This window comes from Amblyomma americanum, chromosome 1, assembly GCF_052857255.1.
Source record: "Amblyomma americanum isolate KBUSLIRL-KWMA chromosome 1, ASM5285725v1, whole genome shotgun sequence".
Lineage (NCBI taxonomy): Eukaryota > Metazoa > Arthropoda > Arachnida > Ixodida > Ixodidae > Amblyomma > Amblyomma americanum.
The window spans coordinates 69,733,991-69,760,071 of NC_135497.1; the positions used below are offsets into that span (position 1 = coordinate 69,733,991).

Sequence of the window (26,081 nt, forward strand, 5' to 3'; positions counted from 1 at the left end):
GCCGTCAAAACGGAGCTAGAAATGGGGACGATGAAACAAAGTACAAAAATAATTATCCCGCCTCCGGGAGGGCTCGAACCTCCAATCTTTCGGTTAACAGTAGAACGCGCTCGCCGATTGCGTCACGGAGGCTTTTTTTTATTTAAATGCCTTTTTATTGAAACAAACACGATACATTGCTAAAACAACTCGGCCTGCTTCGGCCGGTCACAAGTTAAAATTTCTTGAGTCGCACCAATTCATCAAGCACACTGAACCATAAAGGTGGGTCTGCCTGTGCTTGTACACATCTCGTATGTAACACACACTCTCTACAATGTTCTCTCTGACAGATCGAATAAAAACATCAGCATTCCGGACAGCCATTCGAGTTTTCCATAAGCTATGGAGGACCAGAAGCATAGTCATGTCATAAGGGAGACCTGTGTCGTCTATGTCTACCGATAAGTAGCGAATGCCAATTGGTGTTATGGGTAATTCCTTTCTTAGTGTAGGTTCTAGAACATCCCTATAAAAAATCGGGTCCCAGCACTCAATGAACACGTGTTCTATGATTTCAGGCTTTTTGCAAACGAAGCAGTTCGTTATCCATGGCACAAATATGCATTTGTACGCAAACGTCGTCTTAACCGGGAAAGTACTCGTGTGTAGTTTGAAAAAAGAATGTATTTGTACTTGCCTTAACTGGCATCTTTTTAATTCTTTTAAAAACATCTTGCCCTGGGCCTCCAGGATCTATTGTACGGTACAGAGGCACAGGCATTACGATGTCTATCAGATCTCTGTACAGTTTTTTTTCCTGTTTACAGCACTAAGGTACTCCAGTGAAAACCGAACCTTAAGGAATCGCACAGAGTCCACAACTTCTCTTAGGTAACCTCTAGCAGCATAAGTTGACAGTCTCACAGTAGACACTATAAAATCTGGCAGAGCACTGCTCAGCACTTGCATCATGGAACGCAAAAAGGAGTCGTTTGATCCCTCATTAACATAAATCGGGGCACAAGCTGGCGGACAAACAAATGTGCGAGACCAAGACCGCCATCTTGAACAGCATTAACACCTCTTTTTGGGGTAGTTGGTGCATACTTGAATTGTGTCTCGTCGTCGTTCTTCCTTGTGGTTTGCATGGTTTTGGCGCTAGGTTTTCTCTAATTCATCTTGAACAGCTCGAAACAAATAGGTTCTTTTAACCCTCTCCCAACTTACACTCCAGATAAACACAGCAAACACCCTATGCATTTTTTGCACATTTACACGCGACATAGCCAAAAACTGCAAAACACACCACACCTTCGCGATTAAGAAAATGTCGCAAACTGTTGCCCTCGCAAACATCGACAAGTCTCGGCCTTGCCATGCCCTTACTTTTTCCTTTACTTTTGGCGTCACCTCATTCCAATAATCAGCGCTCTTGTCATAGTGCTCTAGAGAGGCACACCCAAGTAGCTTGATGGCACGGTTCTGCACTGCAAATTCGCGAACGCCGGCGGTGTAATATCCCAGCTTCCATGCCAAAAATCTAAACTTTTGTCCCAATTAATCTCAGCCACTGTTAGCTGAAAAAACCGTTTGGCGACACCAACAGTTTTCTGAACACTTTCGCGGTGACTGCAAAATACAGCTATGTCGCCTGCATACGCAAGAATTTTAACATTAGATGACTGAAACCCGAAGCCATTAATTCGTTCGCTGTTAATAAGATTTAAACAGAAGGGCGCGAGATAAAGCGCAAGCAGCAAGGGCGAAAGTGGGCATCCTTTCCTAACGGAGGAACGCAGAGGAACGGCTTCACTCAGGTTCTTATTGACAATGATGTGAACAGAACAATTGCTGCAAACCATTTTAAGCCCATCTTGTATTACACTGCCCACATTCACTTGTTCCAGGACCGAGAACAAGACATCGTGTGCCACGCGATCAAACGCCTTCGACAGGTCTAGTTGCATCATTGCTACTCGGTCCCCGGAGACATCACAGCATTCAAGAATACTGCGAGCAACGTGTGCATTCGTGCAAATTGTACGGCCTTTCACTCCGCACGTTTTGTGCGGTCCAACGAGTTTCGTGATCCCATCCTGCAACCGCCGTCCTATAATTTTCATATAGATCTTATAGTCAACATTTGTGAAGGTTATCGGACGATAAGCCCCCACTGACTGCAATTTCTCTCGGTCTTCTGTTTTAGGGATCAATACTATGCGAGCACTGCGAAAGGAAGGTGGAATTTTATTCACTCTATATGTTTCTGTAATCATTTTATATAAAACTGGGCTGACTTCTCTGAATGCTTTATAGAAAGCAGCCCCTAGACCACCACCCGGCCCCGGTGTTTTCGCAAGTGGTAGTTTATCTATAGCCTTCTGAACCTCCTCTAAACTAATAGGCCGCTCTAGGCGAGCTTGGGTATCTTTGTCTAATCGAGGCATGAGCTGCAAAAAAATCATCCCACTGCCCTCTCTTCACGCTTCTTTCATTCCCTATCAGCTCTTTGTAATACTCGACAAACGCCTGCTCAATTTCTTCTTTATCGGTCGTTATTCCGTTGCGGTAACGGATCTGTCGGATTTCATTTTGTGCAGCATACCTTCTTTCATCGCACAACGCACGCTTGTTGGGCGTTTCGCCCGGCCACAGCTTTTCAGCGCGCGCCTTTGTCACAGCTGCCCGGTACTTATCTGTTTCCAGAGCTTATAGCTGGCTTTTAACTTATCGGATTTCTTTTATGTGCAGCCCAGGCGCTGCTGGTTCCATACACGTCAAAAAGCTTAATTGGCACTTCAATTCTTCGATTCTTTTCTTTTGATCTTGATGAAGGTTAGTTCCTCTTTCTGTCGCTACCATCTTGACGGTGTTCCTAAAGTTTTCCCACTTATCTGCACAGCTTCCTGACTGGACGGAAGAGATTGGTCAATTCTTTTAACTTGTTCAACGAAGGTTTCGTCTTCTATAGCAGTTTCACATTAGTTTCCAAAGTTTCCAGTTGAAGCGAGTCTTAACGGCTTTATTCCCAAAGGTTAACATCACAAGGTTGTGACGCTGAATAAAACGTGTTTAACTTCATATTTGCTGCACACGGCCACAAATCCTATGCTTATATACACTATCTAGCCTCGCAATGCTGCCGCGTCAGAAGTGCGTAAAGCATAGCTGCAAAGTCTTGGGACAACACCCAGCCGAGATCTTCCATGTCGTGTTCTTGAATTATTGCATCCAGGTACTGTGCATTCTGATCACGCCCCGGGGCGTTCGGCTGTCGATACTCTGGCATGAAAACGCAGTTGAAGTCGCCCATCAGCATGACACTTTTCCCGCAGTTCAAATACAACTCGACTTTTTCAAAAAAACTAATACTCTCCTTATGACTGTTAGAAGCATCGACACAAATCACTCTTCAAGCATATCCGGAAAAGCAAAAATAAACAACCAGCAACCGTCGTCCTTCGGACGCAACAACAGTTTCATTTGCAATGCCCACATTATTCTTCAGAAATAACACACAACTCCGGAATTTGTCAACCGCGTGACATATACCGACAATGTACCGGGCCCGAAAATTTTCAACCTGCGCTCTGTGTGTTCCTGGCTCTCAATCTTTGTTTCTTGCAGCGCCACTATATCCAGTTCATTTTCTAGGAAGAGGCGACTGACCTGGCACTGGCGTTTCCTCGCCGCCTTGCGCCATGGAGGCTGACGGTATGCACAGGAGAACTCGGCTAGGGAGGTGGAGCAACTGGGAAAGTTTGATACTGTGCACTTTTAAATGTAGAAAATTTGGACGCAAAAAAACGACAAAAGAAGCACAGGAAGAAAGTTTCCTCATTTTTGGAGAGATGGACAAGGCAGAGCAGAAAAGATAAGGATGGCTGAACATGAGCACAGGACAAGCGCACAACCGTCAAAAATAAAAAAGGAATGGACTGGGTAAAAAGTGTAAAAGCAATTACATCGCCCCCGGGAGGGCTCGAGCCTCCAACCTTTCGGTTAACAGCCGAACGCGCTAGCCGATTGCGCCACGGAGGCTGACGGTATGTAGAGGTCAACTCGGCTATGGAAGTGGAGCAACTGGGAAAGTTTGATACTGTGCACTTCTAAAAGCAGGAAATGGGGACGCAAAAATCGACAAAAGAAGCACAGGAAGAAAGTTTCCTCATTTTTGAAGAGATGGACAAGGCAGAGCATAAAAGGCAAGGATGGCTGAACATGAGCACAGGACAAGCGCACAACCGTCAAAAAGAAAAAAAGGAATGGACTGGGTAAAAAGTGTAAAAGCAATTACATCGCCCCCGGGAGGGCTCGAACCTCCAACCTTTCGGTTAACAGCCGAACGCGCTAGCCGATTGCGCCACGGAGGCTGACGGCATGTAGAGGTCAACTCGGCTAGGGAAGTGGAGCAACTGGGAAAGTTTGATACTGTGCACTTCTAAAAGCAGGAAATGGGGACGCAAAAATCGACAAAAGAAGCACCGGAAGAAAGTTTCCTCATTTTTGAAGAGATGGACAAGGCAGAGCAGAAAAGATAAGGATGACTGAACATGAGCACAGGACAAGCGCACAACCGTCAAAAAGAAAAAAGGAATGGACTGGGTAAAAAGTGTAAAAGCAATTACATCGCCCTCGGGAGGGCTCGAACCTCTAACCTTTCGGTTAACAGCCGAACGCGCTAGCCGATTGCGCCACGGAGGCTGACGGTATGTCGAGGTGAACTCGGCTAGGGAAGTGGAGCAACTGGGAAAGTTTGATACTGTGCACTTCTAAAAGCAGGAAATGGGGACGCAAAAATTGACAAAAGAAGCACAGGAAGAAAGTTTCCTCATTTTTGAAGAGATGGACAAGGCAGAGCAGAAAAGATAAGGATGGCTGAACATGAGCACAGGGCAAGCGCGCAACCGTCAAAAAGAAAAAAGGAATGGACTAGGTAAAAAGTGTGAAAGCAATTACATCGCCCCCGGGAGGGGTCGAACCTCCAACCTTCCGGTTAACAGCCGAACGCGCTAGCGGATTGCGCCACGGAGGCTGACGGTACGCAGAGGATAACTGGACTAGGGAAGTGGAGTAAGCTGGGAAAGTTTGATAGCGTGCATTCTTAAATGAAGAAAATGGGGATGCAGAAAACGGCCAAAGAAGCACAGGAACAGAGCTTCTTCATTTTTGAAGAGATGGACAAGGCAGCGCAGAAAAGACAAGGACGGCGGAACATAAGCAGAGGACAAGCGCACAATCCTCATAACGAAAAAAATGGGTGAGGATAAAAAGTACAAAAGCGATAAGCTCGCCCCCGGGAGGGCTCGAACCTCCAACCTTTCGGTCAACAGCCGAACGCGCTGGCCAATTGCGACACGGAGGTTTTTTTTTTTCTTTACTGCCTGGCTTTGGCCCATAATATTTAACCAAAAAACACTCATGAAAAACACACAAAGCGCTATGTACATACGACACTGTCATGGTCAGCCAGCAGGAGTCTGGCTTCGTCATACTAAAATTCACGTAGCATAAAGAGCGGCTCTAGCCTCGAGAGCCACTCGGGAGGCTCCGCAGAGGCTTTCTGGATGGCCGGAAAGCAGTCCATTCTTTCCCGAAAATAAATTCGGGCAGGTCGTGCGTCTTTGTCACAATAATAGCCTTCCATTATGGAGCGCCAATTACTGTGGAGGCGCAAGAGCATTATGAGGTCAAATGGCACCCCATACTCATTATCAGTGCTTAAATAACGAATCCCCTGCGCGTCAAGTGGTAGCTCTTTTCTTTATTGTCCTTTGTAACACATCCCAAAAATAAACCCCTTCCCAGCAATGCAAAAAAAAAACATGGTATATTACATGGTATATTGTTTTGGGCTGTTTACAAATTAAGCCGTTCGATCCCCATGGTAAAAAGAAATCCTTTCCCTCTAAAAACTTTTTAACTGGTAGTGTCCCGGTGTGTAACTTAAAGAAGGTCATTACTCCTGGTGGCACCCGTATTTTCTTCACCCTTTTTAAAACATCACCTCCCGGTCCTCCACTGTACTAGGCCCTGTACATGGGCTCTGGGAAAACAATATCACAAAGATCATGGTACAACTTTTTCATTTTAGTTTTGTACAAATAATCGCTGGAAAAACGTGCAGAAAGAAACCTAACACTTGCTACAATCTCTTTGTAGTAACCAAAAATTCCACCCGAGAGCTCTTCTGTGGATAGATACAACAAACTCCGGCAGCAATCACCGCAGCCTCACTTGGCACACGGTGCGCAAGAACGGGTCTGTGACGTCGCGAGAAAATAAAAAACGATTCACCAGCCAGACACACAAGAAAAATAAGCCTGCACCTCTAGCCCCGGCATCTTCTTTACAAAGAGCACGCAACCAGACGATGTCCCCACTGCATGACTGACGACAGCGAAAAATCTGGTAGTGAAGCGTTGCACCATGCTGTCGGTTCCTTCGTTGCCGTCCACTTTCGTCTCCTGCACGGCCAATACATCTATCGCGCGCTCCGTTTGTCTGTTTCTTTCTACTTGTCATTTCAGTTTCGGTGGGATCAACAAGATGAGGGCGGTTTACTCTCTCTGCCTACCGACTTGTCCCTTTCCTTGCAAACTATCTTACATCTCACGTCAGTGCGGCCCACTGTCATCTTGCGTTTTGATTTTCTGTGCCACTGTAATCGCCACGCGCTTACCTTCATACATTTTTCCAATGCCGGATTCAAGGCTGGTAACGTGACCGGAGACGTCGTCACCACCCTGTTTGAACGTCGGGGCGCAAAGTAGCTTAGAAAAATCTCATGCGCGGCGCGCGATTGCCGAGTTCATTCTTGTTCATTATGTCCTGTTTTACACCACCATCACCAGCTTGACTACTTCCACTGCAGGACAAAGGCCCCTCCCATATCTCTCCAATGAAACCTGTCTTGTGCCAACTGCGGCCATCTTATACCCGCAAACTTCCTAATCTCATCCGCCCACCTAACCTTCTGCCGCCCCCTGCTACGCTTCCCTTCTCTTGGAATCCAGTCCGTTACTCTTAACGACCATCGGTTATCTTGCTTTCCCATCGCATGCCTTGCCCAATCCAATTTCTTCCTCTTGATTTCAACTAGGGTGTTATTAACCCGCGTTTGTTCCCTCGCCCACTCTGCTCTCTTGTTGTCCCTTAACGTTACACCTATCACATTCCTTTCCATAGCTCGCTGCGTTGTCCTCAATTTGAACCCTTTTCTTTTCATTAGCCTGTTATATACTTTTCCGTTGTAGCAGTTGTTATATATACAGCTGTCGTATACTTTCTCTTGAGGGATATTGGTAAACTGCCATTGATGATCTGAGAGAACCTGCCATATGCTCTACGCTCCATTCTTATTCTTCTCGTTGTTTCGCTCTCGTAATCCGGATCAGCGGCCACTACCTGCCCTAAGTAGACGAATTCCCTTAACACTTCCAGCGCCTCGCTGCCACTCATAAACTGATGTTCCCTTCCGAGGCGGCAGAACATTACTTTGGTTTTCTGCATATTAATTTTTAGACCACCCTACGGCTGTGTCTGTCTAAGTCACTGATCATGCTTTGCAGCTCATCTCCTTATTGACATAGCAAAGCAATGCCATCAGGGAATCGCAAATTACTTAGGCATTCTCCATTAACTCTTTTCCCCAAATATTCCCGATCTAGGGCTCTGAATACCTCATGCAAACAGGCGGTGAAAAGAATTGGTGAGATTATGTCTTCCTGCCTGACACGTTTCCTTATTGGAATTTTATTGCTGACATTATGGAGTTCTATCGTGGCTGTGCAGAGGTTATAGGTATCTTCCAGTAATTTTGCATAAGGGTCATCTACACCCCTTATTCGCGAATGATGCCTGCATGACTGCTTAGGTTTCCACTCAGACAAATGCTTTCTGATAATCTATAAAAACTATATATATATATATATATATATATATATATATATATATATATATATATATATATATATATATATATATATATATCCTTATGTAAAATTACTGGAAGATAACTATAACCTCCGCACAGCCACGGTAGACCACCATAATGTCCATAATATATATATATATATATATATATATATATATATATATATATATATATATATATATATATATATATATATATATATATAGAGAGAGAGAGAGAGAGAGAGAGAGAGGAGAAATTCGGGGGAGAGGTTATATTTTGCACATTTCTCTAGCACCTGACTGATAGTGTGAATATGGTCTATTGTCATTTTAAATTTACCAGCGCGAAAGACAAGGGCATGAAGTAGACACGAAGGACGCGAAGTGATGTACATGAAGTCGTGACTACTTTGTCATTGTCTTCCGCGCCGGTAAATTTAAAATGACACCGAACCAACTTGCCCATATGTGTATTCTTCTGGTCTATTGCTGAGCATCCGTTACAAAAGCCTGCTTGATCACTTGGTTGATTGAAGTCTAAGGTCGTCCTGACTCTATTATAGATTTCCTCAGTAAATACCTTGTAAGCAACGGATAGTTGAATGGTCTGTAATTTTTGAAGTCTTTGACGTCCTCTTTCTTATGGATTAACCTGATGTGTAGGGTTCTTGCAAGCTTCAGGTACGCTCGAGGTCATAAGGCATTATGTATACAGGGTGGCTAGTTTTTCTAGCACAATCTCGCCTGCGTCCTTCAGCAGAGCTGCTGTTACCTGATCCTCATCAGTTGCTTTTCCCCTTTGCATTGCCTAGTTTTACGCTATTTACGAAAGCTTTTATCGAGCTATCCTCCTACTGTCCCCGAATGAGCGTCGCTCGATCAACCTTGGTTAGCTCGTGCCAACTGTCAGAAACTGGGGTCAGTGTCGAGTTCGCGTCGCTGAACAGTGGAACTGTTACAATCTCGTCGCCACTGGCACTAAAACTACTCCCGGTTACATCCGCAGCCGGCTCAGCACTTCCCCGAGAGATTTGGATCTGACGACCAACCGGCCGCGTCCTTATCCAAGCTACGTCATTTATCCGCTTTCTCGGGCTGTGTTCACCTCTCCGGCGCAAGGTGAAGTTCCTGCGAGAACTTCCGCGCTTGAGATCGAGTGAGGGTCATGCATGCCACACCGGCAAAAAACGATGTCCCTTGATCTTTTAATAGCTTCTTTGAGCTATTTGAGAAGAGGTAAGTAAAATGCTCGGGGAGGGAAGCGGACCCGGCAGCTTCGATGCTGAGGTTACCAATATTGCCTTCGATACACACTTTTGCGATCAGCAAACAAACGCTCTGCTGCTCGGTAACCTGACTAATCCACGCGATTTCCCCCGTAAAATCACTAGGGAAAACGAAAAACGGGTGGACAACGTCTTCTGTTGCTGCTGAGTCCCGAAGCGCTCTGCACTTCTTGCCGTTCACACATATCTCTTGCATGTATTGTTCCGGAAGCTGGATGTTTCTGTCGGTTTCCATATGATTGCGAAAGCAAATCTTCTGTTTTGCAATTTGCCGCGATAAAGCCCTCTTTTTACGGATGTAGCTTGTCAAAGGCTCCGTGACTGCAATGCACGCGGATAAAAGCAAACGGTTAAAAAAATGTAGTGTACATGAAAAAGGGCATTACCACTACGATAATGTAAGAAGCGAAGTCACCAGAAAATACGAAGAGACTGAAAAAGGATATGAATAACGCAGCTTGGTTTAACGCAGCAAAAGATAAAGAATGAAAATAGGGACAATCGTTTCAGAATCTGCCAGAAAGTGGATGCGTCACAATTAAATTTTGTGCAAAGTGACCAGGAAGATTCTGTGTACACATCCACATCAACGCGAAAAAGAGCGTTCAGGAGGGTCAGGTGAGGGGGGGGGGGGGGGGGGGGGGGGGGGGGGGGGGGGGGGGGGGGGGGGGGGGGGGGGGGGGGGGGGGAGAGGAAGACGGTGGGTCCTCAGGAACCATAAAGATTGATTCCCGTATGTTGTGCGGGCGGAAACCTTCATTCCATGAAGTCTTTTGTCTGGTGTTATGGATATGATTGTGAGTAGCATGGTTGAACAGTTTAAGATAATAGTAATTCCGGGTGCAAACACCAGCCCAGTATTGGCAAATAATGTGGAATGAGTACATGAATCCAACCAAGAAGTATGCCATAGGATGCGAAGTAATCGGACGTATGATCCATCATAGATAGTACGTAGTTTATGAATGTTTTCTTTAGATGTGGTGGCCTATACAAGGTGACAGTAATTAAGTGTGGGTAAAATAAAGCGTTGTGTAGCACTCTTTTTGCTTTTGATGGCAGTATATGTCGGTTCCTGTTTAATAATCCCGCAATTATATTTAGTTCGTAGCAAACTTGTTCAACGCGCTTATCCCAGCTTGTTTCTTTTTTTTTAGGAAAAGACCCTAAGCGATTGAACGTGCGTTTGTAGCTCAATTTTATAATTTACTAGAAATAGCTTTTCTGTGAGTGTGACAGTAGTGTTTCTTGTGCGAAATATTATTTCTCGGGAGGTTATTTTTGAGCTAATTCTTAATCGACTGCAATGCTAGATGTGCCATGTATATCATTTAATTTGGATTATCTCTCTTAATGAACAGTGCACTATAATCTGCATATCCGATCCATTGAAGCTCGTTAATAGTGGAAATATATCGTTCATATAAAGGACAAGTGGGAGGGGACCGAGAATGCTCCCTGCGTGATGCCCTGCTGTGCAAGTTTTGGCGGGTGTAGTACTCCTCAGCTCGACAGCCTTTTCAAGGATTATTTATTTATTATTTATTTATTTAAACATACTGTAAGACTAATTAGGCTCTTACAGGAGTGGGCAAATTAATGGGACAGTATACAAAACAATAGCATATCCAGTATAACATACACAAGATACAAAACATGCACACTGCAGTAGGATAGACCATAGCAGGTAGGCTGATAACAAATATACAGTGCGTTAAGATACCATCGACTGTCAACGGACAGCGCATTGCCATACACGTTCATTTCGATGCATCTAAAACACTGGAAGGAAGAACGACGAAACCACGAAGAGATACAATCAGGTCAACACGATAGTCAAAAGGCACAAGAAAAAATAATATTAAACTGAACACTCGCGGTGAGTAACAGGAGACATCGTAGGAGGTTTTTTTTGTAAATTCTGTTTTTCAAAGAATGACTCTACGTTTTCCAGAAAGATATCAAGAGAGATGTCGTCCATGAATTCGTGAGGCAGATTATTCCATTCTTCAATGGCTAACGAAAAAAATTAGAATTTAAATGTGTTGCATCGCGCTGGGGTAGGTCTAATGCACTTTTCATAGTTCAATCCCTTTGAACGACGATAAGGTGCCTTGATGTACTGATTTTTATCAATCCTTATATACGACTGTTGTAAAGAATAAAAAGAAGCGTCATAGAAGCTACGTGTTGCCGACAAGCAAGGGTAGGGATACGCGCTTTAGCTCGCAGGGAAGATTCGCTGCCATGGCGTGATTATCAGGAATAAATAAACCGAAGGGCCTTATTTTGAACCTTTTCTAGTTTTGAATTCTCCGTAAGCCTAACCTGCAGTTAAAGCCTTGCAGCATCTTGCATGCAGCGGCAGAATTTCTCCAACACTATGCGCTCTACCATCTTATCACGACCGCTATAAACCTCCTCGCCCTTGAGCCATCCAAGTAGGCTTTCAGCTGCAACGCTATGTCAATGTGCGACTCACTGTCTTCTTTTTTTTTTGCGTAGCGGAACCTTTGCAGGAAGGCCTCGGGTAACAGCTTATATTTCCTGAAAAGAACATCCTTGACCTCGTCGTAGCTCTCAAACGCCTTCTTTGGCAAGTACGTCATCACGTCAGCTGCTAACTCAAGAAGGGGGGCTAAAAAACTGGGCTCCCAAAGGAGGGAGTGAAAGAAGAAAGGAAGAAAGAGGTGCCGTAGTGGAGGGCTCCGGAATAATTTCGACCACCTGGGGATCTTTAACGTGCACCGACATCGCACGGCGCAGGTGGTCGAAATTATTCCGGAGCCCTCCACTACCGCATCTCTTTCTTCCTTTATTCTTTCACTGCCTCCTTTATCCCTTCCCTTACGGCACGGTTCAGGTGTCCGCCGATATGTGAGACAGATACTGCGCCATTTCTTTTCCCCAGAAACTAATTATAATTATAAAATAAACCATTCAACATCATTTCCCTCGCAGATGTGCTCAATTTTTGCGTGATACTTTGTAATGTCCTCGCTGATGACAAACGGCGGCAGTTGGTCCCGCTTTCTTTGGCGCTATAGCCTGGGTCGTTAGCCTGGAGAAGCTAGGCTAGGCGCCGACGACATTTCCCGGGCCTCCAGCTCTTTCAGTCTTCTTTCGTGTTGTCTGATTTCGATACACTCCTGTTTTTGTTTTCCCACGCTTGCGGAGTTCTCGGAGCGTTCCTTTTTATGCCATAGCATTAGAGCCCCATGTCAGCACACTCATTGGCGGTGCCACATTTTTTGCCACCTGCAAGATGGCTATACCATAGGGGGCGCTACATAACGTACTGCGCCCCATGTATCTGTCCTATCATTCATCCGTTAGAGGAATGTGTTTAAGAAGCCCGGCTATAAAGGCCTCGCCTGGTCATGGAGGGGGGAAAAAAACTCGGCAGAGAGCATGACGTCACGTGGCCGGCCTTCGCGAGCCAAGTGCTCATGAAGCCGCTCTCTCCCTCGGTTTTTCGCTCTCCGAGTCAGTCCCTAATGTTTTGGTCTTGGTATTTTTTAGTGCGCGCGCCTGCGTGGCCCATGGAGCGGGAGTCATGGCGGCTCTCCTGGCCTGAGTGCCTTGTTATTTCGAGGACTACGCATTTGCTATAGCACTCTACGCCGCTCTTCCCAAAGTCCAGGTACGCTCGATGCTCTATTGCATGAGACTACCCTTATAATAATGGTCTATAGACAGTCTATAGACTTCTTATAGGCTCTATTTCCTTCCTATATATAATTCTTTTTGTTTATTCATACTCTATAGACAGTCTATCGACAAAAGTCTACTAAAAGTGTATGGCCATAAATCTATAGACTTTCTATAGAATTTGTATTGACTATATACTGTTCTCTAGGCTTTGTCTATAGGGATATCATAGTCTATAGACAGAAGTCTATGGACAGTCTATAAACTGTTTAAAAAATTTCGTAAGGGTAAAAGCGCGCGAGATTCTCGCAGCGAAACGCCCGGGGAAACCGACTTCAAAGACGTTTAAGAAAGCTTTATCTGATTATTTCGTACGCCTACTCAACGAATTGTATAAGTCGGCTCACTCTCATCGCCGTACCCTACTACCGCTAAAATACTGTCTTTTCAAGCATTTCGGTTCAGCTTTCCACCCGGCAGCTAGCGCTGGTATTCGTCCCATCGTTGGATAAGCGGCTGTCACTGCTTTGTGTCTCCCTTCCCTTCCTTTCAGAAATGAGCGCTATTCGACTTGCTCAGCTTCTCGTATCCTCCACTCTCTCGCAGTCGGCTAGCGCTTTCTCTCCCTAGTTCTCGCCCCCTATTTCCGTTTTTCTTGGTTTCACGGATGAGCGCTTGTCCCCTGCTTCTTTTTCGCTGTCCTTGTTGTTTTCCTCGCTTGCCGTGTGTACTACATCCATGCTTCACAGAGTTTCACTTCCACGGGCACATTTTTGTGCAAGACATGACTTTGTCTTGGACAACGTTGAACCCGTTCTTTTAATTCTGAGCACCACCAAAAACCCTGCATCGGTGGCTGTTTTCTGACGGAGCCGAAGTATGAAACGTCCACATGTACTGAGCTTTCGATGCACCAGGCGATTGAAGTCAATCCGGAGCATTCCAATACGGCGTGGCTCATAGACACTTCTGCGGCGTTTGCATGTAGAAAGAATTATTTTTATTGCTATTTATTTTTATATCATTTTTCATCATTATTATATCTTCTTGTTCAAAGTTTTGTCATACACCGTATCCACTTGAATAAAGGCCGCGCTTTTTTTTTTGCGACTTTGGTGGGGTGCGGCCCTTACACGAAAGCGCCATTTTTCACTGCGATGTTCCGGCTATATGCCGCCGAAACTACTATATTGCACGGCACAGAGTTACCGACATCTTTTAGTTTCTTCATCGCTGTTGCTGTCACCGCTGCTCAGGATCGACTTCTCGCCACCCACGAAAATGAAGTCATCTTCAGTTCCATCAATTGCGTTTGAAATTCCTGAAACTTGCGGAGAGACCGCGCGAAACAAATTCAACATCTGCGAACCGACGCACTACAGTGATGTCTTTGGCCGGCTGCTGGCATCCACTTCTACAGGGCTCTGAATCGCGCTCTAAATGGCACACGGCTGCACAGCATTGCATGCTGGAAGGTCATAATGATGACAGCAGCAGACAGCTGTCGTCATATGGGAGCTTCCTGGGTAGCATGCAACGCAGAGGAACTTATATGCATAAAAAACGCTGTAGTTCCCTACGGATTTTTTTTAATTACTGGCTCTCAAGTTGGGAGCGACCCATTCACGAGCGCGGCCCTTAACCGAGTGTATACTGTATCTTTATTTGTATCTGAAATGGTTGCATTTTTGGGCAAAGTCCAACAAGTCTCAAGCTGTCTTTGACGGGCCCGCCTTATTGTGAAATTGTGCACGATTCGTGCGGCAAATGTTATTATTGTTGTTGCATCGTTAGCTGTTATTAGACCGCCGGTCCCTCAGTATTGCGCATTTCGCGTCGGCGTCCGCAGGTCTACCGCCGGGCACCCATAGTGGTTAGGCCGAAGCTCGGTCTAGTGGTTACAGCAATCCACTCTAATATGTCTTCCTTCTCCCCTACGAGCCCAGCGCCTTGCGCGCACAAGGTGGAGTAACCACTAGGACACCTGTACGGTGGGAACATGAGATTGGAAAATTAGCTGGAACAGAGTTCCTGCAGTTGGCTCAAGTTGGGCCTGATCGAAAATGAATGGGAGAGGCCTCTGTTTTGCAGCGTTTGTAACCAGACTGGTGACGACAATGATGATGATTCTATTTAATAATCGACTGACGGCCGTCATATAACACGAAAACCACCCATAAAGTCTTTTTTTTTTCAATAAAGGTGGACATCCTGAAAGTGGCTGAGCTCGCGGAGTGCGTCCCTGTATATGTCCACTTCTCACACGCTTTTCGCTCCGAGTTCACTGTCCACTTGATAAGCCTCGCAGCCCTTCCGCTGTCCAAATCGATGCACGCTTCAAAGGGACGCCCAGGACAGCTGCACTGAATTGTTGTTCTCAGCAGAATCCGGTACTCGTGTGCTCGGCAACAAAGGACGCATCTATTGATGAAAAAGTTGCAGTGTGAATGTTTTCCCCCGCTGCTCTGGTTGAAACTAGCGCATCAGGGACTTTCATGGCGGCCGGCCAGGAAGAGGCGAGCGATGGCGCATAGCCTGAAAGATCCGCGAGAAGAACTGCACCCGACGTCATCGCGCTTTGATTGCCAAAGCACAGCCGATGGCGGCGATGCCTATCTTTAATTTTTTTAAATTTCCGTAGCTTATGAAAGGTCCGTTTCCAGTGAAAGTAGCCTCTTTGTCATTAGAACGCAGGAATCAGTGCATGTAGGCTATCTTCAGTTTGTCTTGTCCATACTCTTAGAAGTACTTCTTGCTGGTCGAGTTGCTTTATGGTTTTAGATTGATTACATATTGCGCAAACACACAAGACAGACACAGAACACGAGGTTGACGGGACTGACGGTTTGCAAAGTTCATGGTTTATGGGGGTTTAACGTTCCAACGCGACTTAGGCTATAAGGGGCGCCGTAGTGGAAGGCTCCGGAAATTTCGACCACCTGAGGTTCTTTAACGTGCACTGATATCGCACAGTACACGGGCCTCCAGAATTCTGCCTTCATAAAAATTCGACCACCGTGGCCGGGATCAAACCCGCACCTTCCGGATAAGCAGCCGAGCGTCATAACCACTGAGCCACCGCGACGGTTTATCCAAGATGGTTGCACCCCATCCGCAAAAGGGAGCGAACAGTGAAGATTTTTCATTTGCATTTGTTTCTCGCAAACCTGTCATTTCTTAACACAGGCATGTAGGTCAAGCACTGTATCCTTTCCATTTCTTTATGTAGCACCTAGGCTTGCAAGATTCATTAGCATTTGTACCTGACGAGCGACCACAAGTTATAACCGCCGACTGTAATTTTCTGCAAATTTGCAGTTTTTTATGCATCATGCATTTGCGTGCTCATGGTGTTTTTTGAAATGCAACGTCAACATCAATTACAAAATTTATACACATAATTTATAATTGAATTGCGCTCCTTTTCATTTAAAAACAAATTAAAGAAAAGAAAACAACGAACAGTGCTCTTATAGGCCGTCACTGACTCAGGCTTTCGCCATCGTGAGGCATAGCGATGTTTTGGAGAAGCCCCTGCATTAGACGTTGAGCGTGCGAGCGTCGCATGTTGCAGTATCTGCGACGTTCGTCCTTTTTTTTGTTTATACCGTAAGTGCGTCTCTTCTATGTTTCCTCCTGTAGGCAAGTATATATGAGTCAGGGTACAGCCACGCCAGGAGCGAGATTATGCCGCGGCAGTTGGCGCAGCAACCGCGTACCGCGCGGCGTGCAGGCGGGAGAGCAGCCGTTGCTCGCGAGGAGAGCACCGTGTTCCTCTTCCGGGCGGTTTCGGAACTATGAATGGCACGTTATTACGAAAACGTGTCGTCTATCAAAGCCTATCACTTTTGTGGTTCGAGTCGTGCCAGGCTATTTCCAACCAGCGCGGCTCACGTCACCTGTGAAAGGAAGGTCGTGGGATCGGCGCGAACGCAATAAGTGAACGAAGCAGACAGGGCGCGAGCGGCCATTGTATGCGCCCTTAACTAATGGGAGCAAGACAAAGAGAATAGGCGGGTACGCCCCAACCCTGGGCAGCAGCCAGCGACCAGTCCGCGCACGTCAGCGTCCCCCTGAACCGAGGCGCGCAAAAAAGCTTTGCCCTATTTTGGACGCTATAGACCGCGTTGCACGGAGTCCGACCGGGCTTTTCGCACTCAAGCCGTCATTGGGTGGCGCAAAGAGATGGCACAGAGAGGTCTGTGATTGCCTCGCATTGGTGTTTGCGTCTCTGAATCGCTCGAGAGCTTTCTCTTTGCCTTATAGCAGGGACGACACACCCCACGGGTGAACTCTTGATGCATGGAGGAATGCATAGCTGAGCCTTGCTTCTGACGCGAATATCCTTCGCCTCGTAACATTTGCGACAGTGCCTGGGCTCCGTACGCACAGTCTATGAAGGAAGGGGATACGTCCCGCGTATAGAGCTGCATGCAGTGCGCACGGAGGGTTAGAGGCTTTGTGAATCCCCGCCGACTCCGTCGTGTCGCGCAGGGCTGCATTGCGTCGGGAAGAATAGTCTGGAACTAGCGGGACGAACCACAGCTTCAAAAGAAGAACGAAAGGCGAACAGTGGGGCTCTCCGTCTGACCGATCGGTTGGCTGATATTTCCAAGCATACGCCGCTCAGTGTGGCGGCTCGATTTCTGAAACCAAGCAATGCGAATGACTTCGAATGAAAGCTTGCAGGAAGTTATCTGAGCTGAAAAGAAAACTAACTAAAATTGGATTGCTATCACATAAACCGTACTCGGCTGTACGACCCACGACCCACTGTCGCTGAGTTGCGCAGGCCAACTTAAGCCTAAGAAATCGCAACACGGTCATGGGTCTGCGAACACGGCATGCTAAGGGTCCAGAAGCAAGAGTCTGCGAAGCACCGCTGATGTGAGTACATTTTACCGAGAGCACAGCAGGCAAGCTGGAATGCACAAACACAACGAAAACGCCAATTTCTTTATTCAAAGGACGATAAATGTTTAAACATGCACATTCCCTTCACCACTGCAGATGACTCAAACGAAAGCACGTGTCGAACGAAAAAACAACGCGCTGACACCGAAGCTGGTGATGCCAAGAAAAATAAGAGATAAAAGCCCCAGAATAGACGGTAGCTTAACGAATCTTAAGCGCAAAAGATGCCGAGTAAAAAAAAACAAGAAAACTAACAATCAAGAAGTCAAAACTGAGAAAACGTTAAGGCAAGTCGTTTGGTCAAGACGATAAATATAGTAAAAAGCAGAAAGTTCAAGCGCGATCACCTAGTCAAAAGTGAGGGCTTCGTGTGAACTGCGTGCTCGGGAATTGAAAGATTTGATTTATGGGAGTTTAACGTCCCAAAGCGACTCAGGCTATGAGGAACGCTTGAATTGAAAGAGCTGAAGCGAAAGTCAAACTGCGCGAGAGCAACTGTACCAGTTTTTGAGGAGATGAAGACATCGGGTACAAGGCAAGACCAAAACACACCTCATTTCATGGAAACGCGCTACACAAAAAAAAAAGTGACGCGCCCATCTCATTGCACACCACAGACACGAACTTTCTTGATGCCAAGGTTTTATTGGCTATAGGTAACCGCGTTTTATTCCAATGACTTCGTTTGCTGCTTTTTAAACTTTTGAACCAACGACTGCCATTTAAGTATACTGATGGTTTTCGCCTTTGTTTTTGAACTCAATATCATTAACTGTTCCACATTGAGTTTTTTTACAGTAATAACTATACATGTGACTTAACTGAAAACTAACCTACTAGCCAGCACGTATTATGTTATCTACGTGGGAATGGGGAGGGCGGTCTTGTAGGTGGTGATCTACAACTGTCACTATCACTTTGTGCCTGAGGCTGACGAAAAGTCTGAGTTTTTTAATGCGAAAACATTACTAGTCCCACTGCGAGAAAAGATAGCGGCGTGCGTTTGTGCGTGTACTCGTAGATGTTACAGAAAATACCAGCGATGGCAAGAAGAACAGGGTGACGCTATCAACCGGCCGTATGACACATACAGCAAGCCGAGCACCGCCACTTCAGACAGTCCTATGCATGCCGTTCGCTTTTTATACTCGCAACCGGCCGACTTCCATGTGGCGGCAGTATTGCCGACATGCGTACCAACATTGTGACGCAACGTTTTGTCAAACAGCATTCCGGATGGTGTCATACGCTTGCATGTGTTAGTCAATCTTGAGGCTAGCTTACGACAGGGATTCGAACAAACGACATATGCACCTTAAATTGTATGCCTTCCCAGACTTTCGTATCATATTTGTGATACAACAGTTCGTCGTATAGCGTTCCGGGTCCTGTCATACACGTGCGCGTGCGCGCGCGAGTGTGTGTGTGTGTGTGTGGGGGGGGGGGGGGGGGTGCCATATATCGCGGCACCGGAAGCGGCGCAGACAGTTGAGCGCACTACTAGGTTTAACTGCGTTGAAACCCTACCACTTTTTTGTCCTGCATGAGCGAGTGCTCAAAGCCTCAAGGAAAGAAGTGATTCGTTTTTCCGTTGCTACTTGTACAGCGGTAATTCTTCACGTAGCACCTGGGTGCTGATACAAGTGGCTAAAAGTCATCCCATTAAGTTCAGTCGGATTCATATGGTTGGGGGGCTTGAGAAACAATTAATTGCTAGTTACATCGTTTACATCTCAGAGCCAAAACGCCTTCGTATGTCCACAGTTGTGAAACACATGCTTAGCAGCTAAGAAAAGGAAGGTAGGGAGGTATTTAATAAAATGGAACGAGGTGGAAAACAGGGTGGGTTCGATTTGAACTGTTTCGCGACGCCAGTGTCCACTGAGCCGCAAGAATCACAGCGAAGTTCACATCAGTCTGAACTTCAATGCTCCAATGTGCAGCTATTTAGACTACTTTTGGGGACGTGATTGCAAAAATGGAGTGCTTTTGTTCGTGGGGATTTCTTGACCATGCTGGTTACAGAACTGCTGTCAGAACCCGGGTAAACACCGCGTTTTTGTTGTTGTTTTTTTTGGGGGGTGGGGGGTGGGGATTGGGAAGGTGGTTAACAGGTGACGGTGCCACATGTGAGCAGCGCAGTTAGCTGAGATTGGCACACTGTTGAGCCATCCTGAGTAGTTCAACTGACTGCCGCTAGCGGTGCGACAGTCAGCTAACTCCCGGTTATAGTAACGTGGCTGTAGTATGTGGTGAACCTAAATGAGAAGTACGAATCACTTGAGAATTCCGGAACAGGCAGCCGTCCATTGACTACTGTTTAATGTCGTAACGGATTTATAACAAGCTCGCAAAAATGGAAAGACGAAGGGTGGGAGCACAGTTTGTAGAGTGAACATAAACGCATTTGTCACCAGATGGGACACCTGGCCAAAAGGGAAATACATGAAACGCAGCAAGGAAAAGCAAATTCAAATGACCGATAAATATCTAAAATGGCATTACACATTTAGGAAGAAATGGATAAGTGCCCTTTGGAAATGTGGGATTATAACGAAGTAAAACGGCTCATCCGAGCGACAAAAAGAGAGGCAAACCGGTGGAAAAGAGAGAGGAAGCCACGAAACTGGTGGATTTTTATGAGGCAAACAACAGCAACTACAATAAGAAAATTAAAGAGGTCATCGAACAAATACGCATGGCTTCGAGAGAGCGCAGCGACGCAAAGAGGGCGCAGCTTACTCAAGGTGAAATACACAGGGAATGGGAATCATATAAACAAAAGAAACTGCAAGTACAGATCCTCGTCCAGGGTAAAATAACGCATTCAAGTGGTTGCTTCAATGGCTTAAGTTCACGATACAACTAAACGTGCACCATGAAAATTCTGAAATCGCATAAGCTTTCTGCGTAAGAATAATCAAAGAAAGCAGCAACAGATTCAGGATACTGACGAAAGCTGTCTAGAGCTGAGAACCTTAACGAGGTGATGGTTCGGGCTACTGGGTATGCGTTATGTTCCATAGCGCAGCAAGAACTCTGGGGACAAACACATGCACTAAACTTCCACTAAGGCTTTATTTGGTATACACAAATTTATACATGAAGAAAAAATTATACGTGTCAGATTAGACAAGATAATTTGTGAACAACAACCTTAAAAAGCAAATGCAACACGTTTCACCGGTTGGCATACTGTCCTGAGTCTAAAAAAGCCATATCTTTCTTTGTCAGCGACAATGACGACTGCTGACGCAGCTTTCAAGTCCAGCTCATTCGATTGCGGCGGCCTCGATAATTTCTCTTGTTAATCTATCCGCATTTCTGCCAATCACCTCGCATTCTTGAAAACCAGGCTTGCATTTATGAGCACGACAGTGCCGTGCCAAATTGCTGGAACTGCCATCCCTAACTTCCCTATGGTGCTCACTTAACTGCTCATTAAGGCATCTGCCTGACTGCCCAATGTACGCCTTGCCGCATGAAAGCGGGATACTGTAGACTATTTCCTCAGTGCACTGCACGAAGGGGTTTCTATGCCGAATCGTGCAACTATTCTGAAGCCTGCTGTCAGGACAGGTGGACTTGCAAATGCGGGACAATTTTTCTGGTGCAGACATATGCACCTTCACTCCCACTTTTTGCGCTAGCTTCTTGAGGGAGTGTGGCAGCTTGTGGATATATGGCACCAACACTAACTTGCTGCCCCTTTCGCCATCAGTTCCAGTCTTCTTGGCCTTTTCCTGCTGATGCAAGCTCTCAGCGACCGGAACTAATAAGTGTCTCGGGAGTCCTGCTGCTCTGAGGCGGTCCACCTGGTTATAAAAACTACTTTTCATCAAGCATGCGCAGGACTTGCTAACTGCATTTGAAAGCACGTCTTCACGACCCCTCGCTTGACCAGCCTCGTATGTGCAGACGAAAAGAGTAATAGGGGCTTCTCAGCTCTGGGCTCATACATCCAACAAACCTGCTGTCCAGTAACCAGCTTTAGGTCAAGAAGCCGAATAGTGCGCTCAACCGGAAGCTCATGGGTGATCTTCAGAGGGTGCAGACACTCAGGGAAGGTAGAAATAGCGGTTGCGGCTGTTACAGAACCGTCTCTTTAACAGCCATAGCTCGTAAGCTCGTAAGAGCCATAGATACGTTTCTGTACAGACGTTTCTGTAAGAGCCATAGAGACGCCGTAGTGAAGGGCTCCGGAAATTTCGACCACCTGGGGTTCTTTAACGTGCAATGACATCGCACACTACACGGGCCTCTAGAACTCAGCCTCCATCGAAATTCGACCACCGCAGCCGGTATCGAAACCGCGTCTTTCGGGTCAGCAGCGGAGCGCCATAACCACTGAGCCACCGCGGCGGCCAAATGAACAAAGTGAAGCGTACTTTTCCATAATCCCTAAAGGCAGAGACGTTTCCTGTGACATAACGAAATTACTATCAAGGACAAAAAGACTCCAGGACGTGCGAAAAACAATCTAAAAGTATAGGTGCCACGTTTTAGGGACCATCACCTGCCATTAGACAGCATCTCAAAAAGCCTAGTTTTTAAATTTACTTAGTCTTCCTGCGAACACCCTTTATGGGACCTATGGACGGTTCCGCAAACTGTTATAATAAAAGATCTCTAGCTGATCTGTCGGTGGTTTTTGACGATCCCTAGGTGAAAAGTTGAGAATCGTTGAGAATGGCATTTAGCGCAATTTATCTGCAGCCAAAGCGAGTGTGTTGCGGTCGCGCAAACGCACGACACACAAACGGTGGGGTCAGACCAAGCCCAGCTTGTCATCCTTGTTATTAGCAGACCATTCTCACTCTGGCCTCGAGAAGATAAGGATAGTAGAGACTCCTCGATGCCACATATCTCATGCTGCAACGCAGGCGCCTAGCCATCCCAGAGAATTCTGTTCATAAACAAGCTCTACAAGAGAGAACGCACACAGTAAAGACGATACACTCTCAGTGAGGACTACAAGGGCTACAGCGATGGCTCCCATAGGGACTAGCTGGGTTACCACAGCCATTAGTCCCCCAAAGAGTAACCATTACTGCCTCCCCATGGAATAACCATTCGTCGCGAGGACTAAGTGATGCAGTTAGTACATTTTGCCGATTCTTGGCCTAGAGAGCACTTTTGCGTGTTTCATGGAGCAGTGAGCGTTCGTTGAGGAGCGCGCCTTAATTCGTTACAGTGACGGTTCCCCCGGTTTGCTGCCTTCTAACAGTCCGCAACTTTTGAAGCGATTGCTTCACTATGCTATGTAAAGCTGATTTCGCAGTGCCTAGCACTGCCATCTACTGGGCAAGCGCCGCGCGTGACGTCACAGGCGCGCCTCCGCCGCCGGCTTCTCTCTGCTGCGCCGGAGCCGCCGGCAGCTCCTCCGCCGTGAGTGACGTCACACCCGCGCATGCGCAGTACAGCACGCGCCACGCGCCGTTGCTCGGCTGCTCATAGAAAGGTTAAGTTCCCATTCCAGTGACTTTATAGAAAGGGGGTGCGAAGCGCTCCCTAGTCAGATGCGCGATGAGTGAACAGGCGGAATGACAGCGCACGTACTCAGTACGGCAGCAGCACAAGCTACGCGAAGCCACGTCTACGGATCTCGAAGTTGTAGCATGGTACAAGGCGGGTCAGCAGCGTGCTCAAGAAGCGAGGACAGTCTGGCCTTGCCAGACCGACACTTCTCCTCAAACGAAAGGTTGACCAAACTAAAGTGAACCCGTTCAACACGGGGATCGCTATCGCGAACACACTAGGTTTAACCAGTGCTAAAGCACCAGCAATTTTTTTATGCACTGTCGCGATCACAATATTGCGGGACGTTGGAAAGCGTGGTAAAATAGTGGTAAAACTGCGTTCTGCGCCACCTAACGGCGCAGGCCCGTACTTTTGTAGGTGGGCGGTGGCCTTCTGGTGGGTTGATGGGTAGTGGGCGGAGCCTCGTATGGGGCAAATGGATTCTTACCCTGGTGTGCACCCACCAGAGGGTGCTTCAAGAGGGTGAAGCCAGACACATGCGCGCGCACGCACGGACAGTGCACGACAGAGCAGAGTCGCCGCACAGCGAAAGACAGTACGTGATTTGCTTCACCCATCACACGGCTAGGGCAGACGCTAGCCGTAGCCGGATAACGAATTGGCACCTGCCGCCAGTTCCAGTCTATGTACTGCGCGCGTAAGGTATACCTTACGCGCGCAGTACATAGACTGGAACTGGCGGCAGGTGCCAATTCGTTATCCGGCTACGGCTAGCGTCTGCCCTAGCCGTGTGATGGGTGAAGCAAATCACGTACTGTCTTTCGCTGTGCGGCGACTCTGCTCTGTCGTGCACTGTCCGTGCGTGCGCGCGCATGTGTCTGGCTTCACCCTCTTGAAGCACCCTCTGGTGGGTGCACACCAGGGTAAGAATCCATTTGCCCCATACGAGGCTCCGCCCACTACCCATCAACCCACCAGAAGGCCACCGCCCACCTACCCATTTCACCCTCCAAAACACCTCCCAGAAGCATCCAGCCACCAGAAGCCCCCGCAGCAGCGGAACCAAAACGCGACGGCACAATCGAATTCGAAGACGCAATGGGAGGAGATCAATGTAAAAGCGAAATGCAAGACCAGTTCTGCTCGTGCAGATTTCTCGCATCACATCGTACGATGTGATACGAGAAAAAGCATTGGCGCCCCAATGTTGGAAAAAAGTGTGCGTCGTTCTCTCACGCCTCCACCTGCCAGGTGCAAAGTGAAGAGAGGGAAATCAATGTCAAGGAAAGAAAGCAGAGGGTGGCGGCCATGTACGGAGGAGGTGCTGACGAGTGCGGAGGAATACGTAACCTGAGAGTGGCTGCCACGGGAACAACACGACGGGTGGATAACGTGGAGGGTGATGGATGGGGAGTAAGGTGAGCTATCCGCAGGAGCGGATACTGCAGAGCGGCGCGCCGTATGCCGCTCTTCCGTTGAAGTGGTTGTGCGCCAGTCGCCTTTTAGAACCGAGTGTCTATGAATCTGGAGATCATACATGAGAAGAACAAGTGTGCAAAGGAGTCCAGTGTGAAGGTGTCCCAAGACGACTAAGGGCGCAATAAAGGTGGGCGTCAAGAAACGTGATGTGTCGTGCCATGCAAAATATTAAAAAATGGTAGGGTTTTGACGCAGTTCAATCGACTAGGACGTGCGAAAGCACTTGCGGTAACTACGCCTCAAAGGGAACCGCATGAAAAGACACGGCACGAGCAGCTGCGCAAGGTCCGCTGGCGCTCCGTTGAGGCTTTCTCTATATCTCGGGTTTTTTTCTTTCAGTTTTGCTAGTGAAGTAGCGCTTTCGCGCCAAAGTGCAATGCTACGCAGTTCCCTCGGATCGGCCCACAGATCGCCTGTCAAATTTGTCTTCATTGATCACCCTTGAATTCGGAGCCATGTTTGCCCGTTCGCTCGGCGTACATGCGTTGAAAATTGACAGTCATGACTGCAAAAGAAAAACCAATAATTATACGTCCTCCTCCAACGCAAAGTCGCCGAGCCGCGAAAAGCGGCACGCGATCTGCGTCGCCCATCGTAGTGGCTAGTGCAGACGCCTGCCGAACACCGAAGCGGCACCTGGCGCCGCTAGGAGGTAGGAGTTAGGGCACAGACATGCCTGCGAGGGACAAAAGAGCGGGCTTGTGCCGTTAGGGGGCGCAAAACGCAGTTCTACCACGCTTTCCCACGTCCCGCAATATCGTGATCGCGACAGTAAGCATATTAGTCTAGAAGAGTGCAGTGGAAGTCGCAACGGACGGGACCTGTGTGGTTCTTTACTGTGACCCGTCCGTTGAAAAATTTTATGCGCTAGCACAACAGCTTCCAATCTCGAAAAAAAAAACCGTTATCTGAGTGTCTGAAACCAGCTAGACCTGCACAACAAAAATAATTGTGGCCGCGACTGCGCCGTGCCTGGGTTTCGCTGGCCACTACACGAGAGCACTATCTTTGCCTTGCTGTGCTTGCTTCTTCTTCTTATTCTGCATGGCACATGCCCAAATGGGGTACTTCCAAGGTGCAGTGGCATAAACAAGGAAATTTTCATAGGAGATTATGACAAAATTTTAGCACCAAGCGTGAATTTTGAAAAATGTATCAATAAAAACGACAGAAGAATATTTAAAGTAAAATAACAGACAACATTTTGCTGAAAAAAGAAGAGCTCGAAGAATTTTAAAAGAATTAGCAAATCAACCTACCAGTTGCAATTATGTAATCATGGAGAACCCCACAAATTGAACCCAGTGCAAATCCTTTGGCGAATATTCGAAGTATTACTTACTGTATATATTGCTCCTGACCGCATTTGTC

General features: G+C 46.9%; 1 protein-coding gene and 5 non-coding genes across 6 annotated transcripts in view; 1 reads left to right on the top strand and 5 right to left on the bottom strand.

Annotated features, from left to right (window-relative positions):
* LOC144112969 (uncharacterized) overlaps positions 1-26,081 on the top strand; it is a 141,656-nt gene that overhangs the window by 106,919 nt on the left and 8,656 nt on the right. The gene's annotated exons all lie outside the window — the stretch shown is intronic.
* On the bottom strand, positions 3,950-4,023 carry TRNAN-GUU (transfer RNA asparagine (anticodon GUU)). The gene has a single exon. It is a non-coding gene; the product is annotated as a tRNA-Asn (tRNA).
* Positions 4,282-4,355, bottom strand: TRNAN-GUU (transfer RNA asparagine (anticodon GUU)). The gene has a single exon. It is a non-coding gene; the product is annotated as a tRNA-Asn (tRNA).
* On the bottom strand, positions 4,613-4,686 carry TRNAN-GUU (transfer RNA asparagine (anticodon GUU)). Its single transcript has one exon. It is a non-coding gene; the product is annotated as a tRNA-Asn (tRNA).
* Positions 4,944-5,017, bottom strand: TRNAN-GUU (transfer RNA asparagine (anticodon GUU)). The gene has a single exon. It is a non-coding gene; the product is annotated as a tRNA-Asn (tRNA).
* TRNAN-GUU (transfer RNA asparagine (anticodon GUU)) lies at positions 5,274-5,347 on the bottom strand. The gene has a single exon. It is a non-coding gene; the product is annotated as a tRNA-Asn (tRNA).